Source organism: Lutra lutra, chromosome 3 (genome assembly GCF_902655055.1).
Source record: "Lutra lutra chromosome 3, mLutLut1.2, whole genome shotgun sequence".
NCBI lineage: Eukaryota > Metazoa > Chordata > Mammalia > Carnivora > Mustelidae > Lutra > Lutra lutra.
This window is the reverse complement of record NC_062280.1, coordinates 71,278,790-71,287,822: the sequence shown is the minus strand read 5'-3', so window position 1 is coordinate 71,287,822 and position 9,033 is coordinate 71,278,790.

Below are 9,033 nucleotides of genomic sequence, written 5' to 3'. Positions count from 1 at the left end.
TATATTGGCAACCCTGTGATAAATCAAGTGATCCTCTATTTCTGGACTCTATTCCATTCCATTTATCCATTGTCTATTTGATCACTTTCAAGGACGATATGGATGTTCACATGGATCTGAGGAAAGTTTCCCTTCCACAATATTGTTTTTTTCTATTGTTCTATGTCTTAGAACTGATTACTCTAAATAGCAATGGATATAGTAAAGTTTTAATACTCTGGTATAATATAGAAAATACTTTTGGTTGTGGCAGGAAGATTTTCACCATCTTTGGAAGAATATTCTGGGACATGGTCCTCCTGAACCTTGATGTGTGTCTGGAGGGGGGAAGTAAGATATTTTTAATCAAAGGAACAGCCACTTTGCCTTTTTATACAATTACCAAATATTCTTCTCCTCTCCCAAAGTTCCTGAAGCTCATTGAAATGATACATGTTCGTGTTGCAAATTACTGAAAAGGCCACATATTTTGAATAGCTCTCAAGTATTAGAAATGAAATATCTTATAAAACCAACTACTCAAACTCAAACTATTGGTTTGAGAAATTGTCACTTTGGTCCATGGTGCTGAAGCAACTGGATATCCATGTGGAAATGTAAATGAAACCAAACTTTGTTACATGGAGCGTTCTAGCACAGTAGACTTTTCTTTTTCCACTATGCAAACAGGAAGAGCAGAGAGCCAAGGATCTTCTTCTGATTTGATAGAATAATTATGACAACATTTACACCACTTGGGAACATAAGCATTGACTACAACATTAGCACCAGGGCAACAAATAAGACCATCTTAACAAGTCTTAACAAGTAAGACAGAATTACAAGTGTCATTAAAAGTTATGTTCACATAACATGGCAACAATTTCTAAAATGTCTAGCATCTACAAGACTCCTTTGTTCAAATGATAATTCCAACAATAGATTTGTATTAGAGAGGACAGAATGGGCTCTAGCAATTGTGAATATTTGTGCAAGATTCATATTACATAGGAAACAAGACTGATGTCCTTGTGAGAGTTCACATTTAATATCGTATCTCACTGGATCCTTTGACCAAGTTTTAACATGAGGAAGGTCATCTCTCCCTTTGCTGCAGTAGAAAGGAAATATCTTTTCATCTCTTGTTAGAGTTTTTAAAAAATTTGTGAAGTTCTGTATTTCCAGAGCCAGGCTCTGAAATTTCATTAGTTAGCATTAAAAGCAAAATGCAGACCTGTGTGATTTAGTTTATTTCACTATGGAAAAATGGGTTGTTAGGATTTGACTTGATACCAGTGAAACAGGAACTATTTATCTTCCACATCACAAAAGAACAAGAGTCAAACTGATACCAGACTTCTCTTCAGCAACCCAGGTACTAAAACACAACTTTTATTTTTTTATTTTTTAAAGATTTTATTTATTTATTTGGCAGGCAGAGATCACAAGTAGACAGAGAATCAGGCAGAGAGAGAGAGAGAGAGAGAGAGGAGGAAGCAGGCTCCCTGCCAAGTAGAGAGCCTGATGTGGGGCTCTATCCCAGGACCCTGGGATCATGACCTGAGCCGAAGGCAGAGGCTTAACCTACTGAGCCACCCAGGCACCCCCACAACTTTTATTTTTAACATGGTTATAAACCAGAATATTGTACCTAGCCAAATAGAATTATGTGTGAAGATGGAAAAAAGACATTTTCAGATATTTGGAACATTTCCCTGTTATGTGCTCATTTTTGGAAAACTGCTTGAAAATATTCTGCAGCAAAACAAGGAGAAAAGAAAGGGGAAGATCAGTGACCCAGGAAACAGAGAAATAAAACCAAAGAGCAAGAAAGGGAAGTTCCAATGCAACTTGCTAGGGAGCAAGATGAAAGCAGTCATTGGGATGCCTGGGTGGCTTAGTGGGTCAAACGTCTGCCTTGGGCTCAGGTTATGATCCCAGGGTCCTGGGATTGAATCCCACATCACGTGAGCTCCTTGTTCAGCAGGGAGCCTGCTTCTCCCTCAGCCTGCTGCCCTCTGCTTGTGCGTTCACTCATGCTCTCTCTCTTTCTGGCAAATAAATAAATAAAATCTTAAAAAAAAAATGAAAGCACAATCAGGAGATATTGGAGGAGAATGTGATGCCCATGCCCATGAGAGAGGCCATCAGGGAAAAATGGTGTGTGGAGGATAGGAATGATCATAAGTGATAGGGTAACTAATATCATAAAGGGAAATGATACAAGAGACTAAAAAAGAAAAAAGAGGGTGGGGGGCAAGTAGAAATACCAGAGAAAAAAGCCATACAATTCAAAAAAGGAAATGAAAGTACAGCCTGACCTTTGGTTCCAAAGTAAACAGAGACCTGCCCTTTGGGATGAAAATTTAGTGTTGGGGTATATACCCAACAAATAAAGTACATGTAAATTACAGAAGGCCTTCAAAGCTAGGCTCAGAGATTTAAGCCCATGGTCTGGTGAGCACAGACAGCCATAATTAGTTCTTAAGGAAAAGAACGAAGAGTTAAGGGCAGCATTTTAGTAATGTTAGCCTGGCAGTAGGCAAGGCAGGAAACTGAAGGATATGTCTGTTGCAATTTTCCAGACATGAAGTGAAGGAATAAACAGACAATAGAGAAGGAAAAGAGAACAGAAAGGCATCTGAGGGTGGGGATGGTCTGTGAGGGAACTGGAAAAACGGTGATAGCTTTTCATCAGTACTGCTGTTTCATTACTACACACACACACACACACACTTTTCCTCCTTTTCTTTCTATTTCTCTTCCTATCTCTAAGTTAATATTAGGCTCCTTGATGGTGGAGATTAAAGCCTGTGTTTGTTTTCTTGACACCAGCACTGGGTCCTACAACAACGGTCCCTCAGCTACTGCCTGTGATGGTGACTGTGGCTGGTGGTGGTGCTATGATGCCAAAGTTTCAATGCCTTAAGCATAGGGACATTGGAGATAAGAGTGCCTTGGGGTATAAAATGATGATGGAATTAGAGCTTCGGTGGGATGTCAGCTCCCACTGGGAACTGAATGAAAATACTTTTTGAAAATATTGCTGCTACTTCTTAATGAAATGCCTTCATTTCCCCCTTCTTTAGCATCTTTTACTTAATTCCATCTATACTTATGCAAAATTAAAACCAAGCAGTATTGGGTGATCTGATTACTATCAAAGAAACTCATTTCCGAATTTTTCTTTCAAAGCCTTTTTTGATTGAAAACAAGGAGACTTTTTTTTTTTTTTTTTTTTTTAGAAAGGAGGGCTATTTAAACAAACTCTGTCCTGAGAGTTCAGGCCTTCTACATCTTGTTTTGTCTTGTTTCTCAAAATAAAAAAAAATAATAAAATAAAATAAAAAAGTTATTTTCAAAGAAAGCACTAGGTGGCACTTGTGATGTATTCAATAGTTACCTCAGATTCTTTGTGGAAAACGGTTGGTGGGGGGGAAAAGGCAATAAATATTAAAACGGAAAAATCTTCATTACAATAATGAAGATCAGTATCTTGTGATTGTGTTTACTATGTTACTATGTATGAGTAATATCTTTATGCAGTGTTTGCATTTAAAATCTAGGCTGCACTTCCCTATAAAAACTATAAGAGGGGAACCAACATTACTATAACATGTGAAAACTTCACATCACTAAAATAATAAATAAAAAAGTAATGATCGATTTGCAGAAAGATTGACTATATGTTCTTTTAAATAACCAATTCCTCTATTCTATTTAAAACATTTCAATTTTGGGGGTGCCTGGCTGGCTCAGTTGGTATACCATGTAATTCTTTTTTTTTTTTTTTTTTAAGAGACTCTGTTTATTTATTTATTTATTTATTTAAGATTTTATTCATTCACTTGACAGAAAGAGACAGTGAGAGAGGGAACGCAAGCAGGGGGAGTGGGAAAGGGAGAAGCAAGCTCCCCACTGAGCAAGGAGTGCAATAGGGACTTGATTCCAGGGCCCCCCTCCCCTCCCCATCATGACCAGAAACAAAGGCAGACGCTTAATGACTGAGCCACCCAGATGCCTCCATTTTTTTAAAATATTTTTATTTATGTATTTGAGAGAGAGAGAATGCACAAGCGGGAGGGAGGAGCAAAGGAAAGAGGATAAGCAGACTCCCTGCAGAGCAGGGAGCCCAATGTGGGACTTCATCCCAAGACCCCAGGATCATGACCTGACCTGAAGGCAGACACTTAACCAAACTGAGACACCCAAGTGCCCTGACCATGTAATTTTTGATCTTGGGGTCACGAGTTGAAGACCCACATTGGGTCTAGACCTTACTTTAAAAAAAATTTTTTTTAAACCTAAATATTTCAACTTGTAAAAAAAAAACACAAAAACTATTTTATAAAATAAAGGCCCAATATTGTGTAAAGCAAAATAAATTATTAATTTTTAAAAAGACACTACAGCTTAAATTATTTTGAGCAGTATTAACAAAAGAAAAAAGAAATGGAAAGCAGATGTCTCAGCATATTTTTACCATCCTTAAAGTGATAACATAATGACTTTGAGCAAGTGTATTCTGTTTTCTGGCATTTGGTTAGGCAGTCCTATTTGGCAAGTTGCTTAATTATCTCATGACCCCACTTTACTATGGAGAGACTGCAAGCTCTTTTAACTGAAATGCAGGTTGAGAAGGCATTATTTCAAGTAGAAAATATTATCGCCAAATACCATGGCAACCATAGCCTGTAGACCCTATCATATTATTGCATCTTTCTTCTACCTATTGTCTGGGCATTCACAGTAACCATTTCATGGATTAGGTTCACTCATGGCTCCATCTCACTTTTCTACCCTTATTCCCCTTTGTCTCATTTTCACTTATTTTGAATGTATTTTTTTTTCTTGCTTTACCTTTGTAGGATAATTTAACACAATAAAGTCCTTTTGGAACAAGATGGGTTATAAATAAGTTAATAAAAATGCTAATATGCTGTCTTTTTAATCGCACTAATTTGTAGGGCTGGGAAGAAATTGACATTTTGAAGGTAGTATCTCATGTAGTAGTAAACTCAGCATGTCAGAACTCAGAACTAAATATGCAAAATTGCACCAGTACTGAAAAAATCTCAGTATCTCAGCATAACAATTGATTTCCTTTGGTTAGTAATGATAGGAATGGTTTCTGGCTAACTTAAGCGAAAAGGGACTTTAACAGAGTGCTAGCTAGGAGCTCACAGGATAGATGGGAGGCTGGAGGGCCAGTGTTGGACACAAGACAAGAATGAGAACAGCTCTTGGAGTCCAGGCAACAAGAACAATTTCCAGATCTTTTCAAGGTGCTGCTGTTCCAATATATGCACTCCCTTTACTTCCCATCCCTGTGTACCTCTACTCAAGATTAAAAGTTCCAAAAGTCCAGGGGAACCTGGGTGGCTCAGCTGGTAAAGCGTCTGCCTTCAACTCAGGTCATGATCCCAGGATCCTGGGATTGAACCCTGTGGCCAGCTCCCTGCTCAGTGGGGAGTCTGCTTCTCCCTTTCCTTCTGTTCCTCCTGCTGCTCCTGCTCTTGCTCTCTCTGATTGTCTCTCTCTCAGATAAATAAAATCTTAGAAAAGAAAAAAACATTCCAAGAGTCCAGATTGCTTAATGTGCTCTGGGCATTCACAGATTTCTAGTGCTAAAATCAAAGGAAACTTACTATGGAGTAAAACCATATCTTGAAAAGTTATGAAAATATAAAGAAATACAAACTTGAAAAAATAAGACATCTCAAGAATCTAGCTGTCTTCCCTTTTGTCTGTCACATGTGGCTCTTTAGTTGCAATGAGATGAGAAATATTACTTTATGTTCCTACCAAAACTGCCAATAGAGGGAGAGAAAAAATTCCCCAATAGGAAACTGGGCTATTCCTGGTAAGGGAGGAGATTGCCAGTTACCAAAAAGTAACCTGTGTGCACTAAACTACAAGAGTAGACTATTAGTTTCTGTATTGTACTATAAAGCCCTGATGAATAGTGTCCCTCCCAAATTCACATCCATGCTGAACCTCAGAATGTGACCTTATTTGGAAACAGGATCACTGCAGATGTAAGTAGTTGAGAATCAAGATGAACTCTTCCTGGATTAGAGCGGCCCCTAAATCCAGTGAGAATGTCGATATAAGAGGCAGAAGAAAACACACCTTCTCTGTGGGAGAAGAAAGGGATGTGAAGATGGAAGCAGAGACTGGAGTGCTGGATCTGCAAGTTACAGAATGTCAAGGATTAAGCAACCACCAGAAGCTAGGAAACAGGCATGGATGGTTTCTCCTTCAGAGCTTCCAGAAGGAATCAACTCTGCCAACACTTTGATTTTGGACTTCTGGCCTCCCAAATAGTGAAAGAATACATTTCTGTTGTTTTAAACCATTCGGTTTGTGGTAATTTATTAGGGCAGCCCTGGGAAACTTACATAACCCCTAAGAACAGTTTCTTTGTACAAAACCCTAAGTGGTAATACCATGAAAGAAGGTGGTTAGTAAATGCATTTTTATGGGAATGAATAAAAGTTCTCCTTTGCTATTTCAAAAGGAAATAAATCTATGGATGGTTTTGTTTATTTATTCCACAAAGAGCTACTGAATACATCTTCTGCACTGGGCATTGCTCTAGGGGCTAGAAATACAGTGGTGAACAAATTAGGTAAACTCAACAGAGCTTGCATTTAGAGGGGAAACAGTTAAATAAACACGACATAGTCTGTTGAGTTAGGGCTATGAAGAAGGCAAAATTAGATGATGTGATCCAAAGTGACATACAGGAGGCAAGAGGCAGTATAGACTGGGTAGTCAGGCAAAGGAATAGAGAACTAGGAGCAGAAGTATGAGAAACCAGACGTTTGTGACCTGGGAGGGAGGGAAACTATTCCAGGCAGAGGACCTGAGAGAAATGGGAGCTGAGTGATCACTGCCAAGTGAGAGGGGTTGGATGGGGAGATTTAGGCAGAAGCAGATCACAACTTTTATTCTGAGATACGTCATGCAGGCAGAAGAGTTTAAGCAGGAGAATAACATCACTTGATTTCAACATTTAAAGTCAGTGTCTTGGGGCGCCTGGGTGGCTCAGCAGGTTAAAGCCTCTGCCTTCGGCTCAGGTCATGATCCCAGGGTCCTGGGATCGAGCCCCACATTGGGCTCTCTGCTCGGCTGGGAGCCTGCTTCCCTTCCTCTCTCTCTGCCTGTCTCTCTGCCTACTTGTGATCTCTGTCTGTCAAATAAATAAATAAAATCTTAAAAAAAAAAATAAAGTCAGTGTCTTCACTATGTGGGCCAGAAGGAGCAAGAGCCACTTGGGACACTATAGCATTAGGCTGGATGGAGGTAGGCAGAGCTTGGATTAGGGTATTATTGTGGGGTGCAAAGAAGTGGATTAATTCTGGTTATGAGGTAGTATGACAGGACTAGTAAGTGCCTACTTAAGTGCCTTCTGGTCCAGCATTGCTTGAAATTCTGTAAGGGGTACAAAAAAATATTGTATTACCAAGACTCTCATATCCAGGAGTATTACATTTGATTGGGCGGATAAGACATATACATATATTTATAAAACATATGTAGACCAAAATGCACTATAGTGTAACAGAAACAATACATATAGGAAAGAAGGCTCCAGAGTGGGTAGAGGCAACATGGAAAACTTCATACACTTGAGATGGGCCTTCAAAGATATGTTAAGATTGAAGAAGAGCATTTCAGGTTGGATAAAGCATGAACAAATAAAAAAAAGCAGAGGTTGAATTGCAGTGTTTGAAGTGGGTGAATAAAAAATCTGATTGGATTAGAGAGTTTGTATACAGTGCATAATGCCAATTAAATTAGATCAGTAAAGTGAGGATAGACGATAGAGGGCTTCGAAATCCAGGATTTAGATTTAATCTTCTAGGCCAGGGGTCAGCAAACGTTTCCTGAAAAGGCCAAATAATAAATATTTCAGGTTCTGCAGGTCATATGGTCTCTGTTAAAACTACTCAACTCTTCCACAGTAGTCTGAAAGCAGCCATAGATAATACTTTTTAAATGACTGTGGCTGTATTTCAACAAGCTTTATTTCTAAAAACAGGTGGCAGGCCAGATTTTGGTGCTTGGATTACAGCAGCAGAGCAATAAAATAAAAATGGTGTTTTACACATTTCTGAAGTAATCACGTGCAAGAGCAGGGAGCATTTCTTTGTCACTTAGCATCCATTTCCCCCATCCTCCTTCCTCATAGTTTCCATACTTTCAGTTAAATGTTATCTTCTCTCACATGTTTAGGGAGAAGCCAGTTGAACTTCTAGCTCTAGGAATGGTCTCAGATTGGTTTAAATTGATCAAGTCATCCCATTCCCCATTCCGCAAGGGTCAGTTCATGGAACCCACACCTAAGCCATATAGTGCATGCCATTTCTGGGGCATGGAGGGTGGTTCAGGAAGGACTATGAACTAAATTCTCCCAGTAACATGCAATGTATCTTTTACAGTAAAGGGGTTTCTAGAAAAGCAGCCTTCTCAATTCTCTGAAAGAACCAAGAAAAGGTCATTCTCTTCCTTTCTGGGCAAGGTGGTATAGAGACATAATACTTGGATTTCTGGATTTGATTTGTTTGGGGTTTTTTTGTTTTGCTTGTTTTGTTGTTGTTGTTTTTGTTTTTGTTTTTGTTTTTGTTTTTGTTTAAGAAAAACCAAGTTTGGAACCATGCTAACAAAACTAAGGCAGAACAGAGAAAGGTAAAGAAACCAGGTCTTTGATGACATGGTTGGACTCCTACCTTGTCTTTTTAGTTTTATTAGCCAATACATCACTTTCATTGCTTAAATCTGTCTTGAATTTTCTGTTGCTTGAGATTAAAAGTAGGAATGCCTGGGTGGCTCAGTAGGTTAAGCATCTGACTCTTGGTCTCAGCTCTGGTCTTGATCTCAGGGTCAGGAGTTCAAGCCCCATGCTGTGCTCCACACCCAGCCTGGAGCCTTACTAAAAAAAAAAAAAAAAAAAAGTATTCCACTGTCACAGAAGAAGAATATGGATGGGGAGATACTGAAAGGAGTTAGATTAGATGGAAGACTAAGCATGAAGTGGTAAGGTACAAG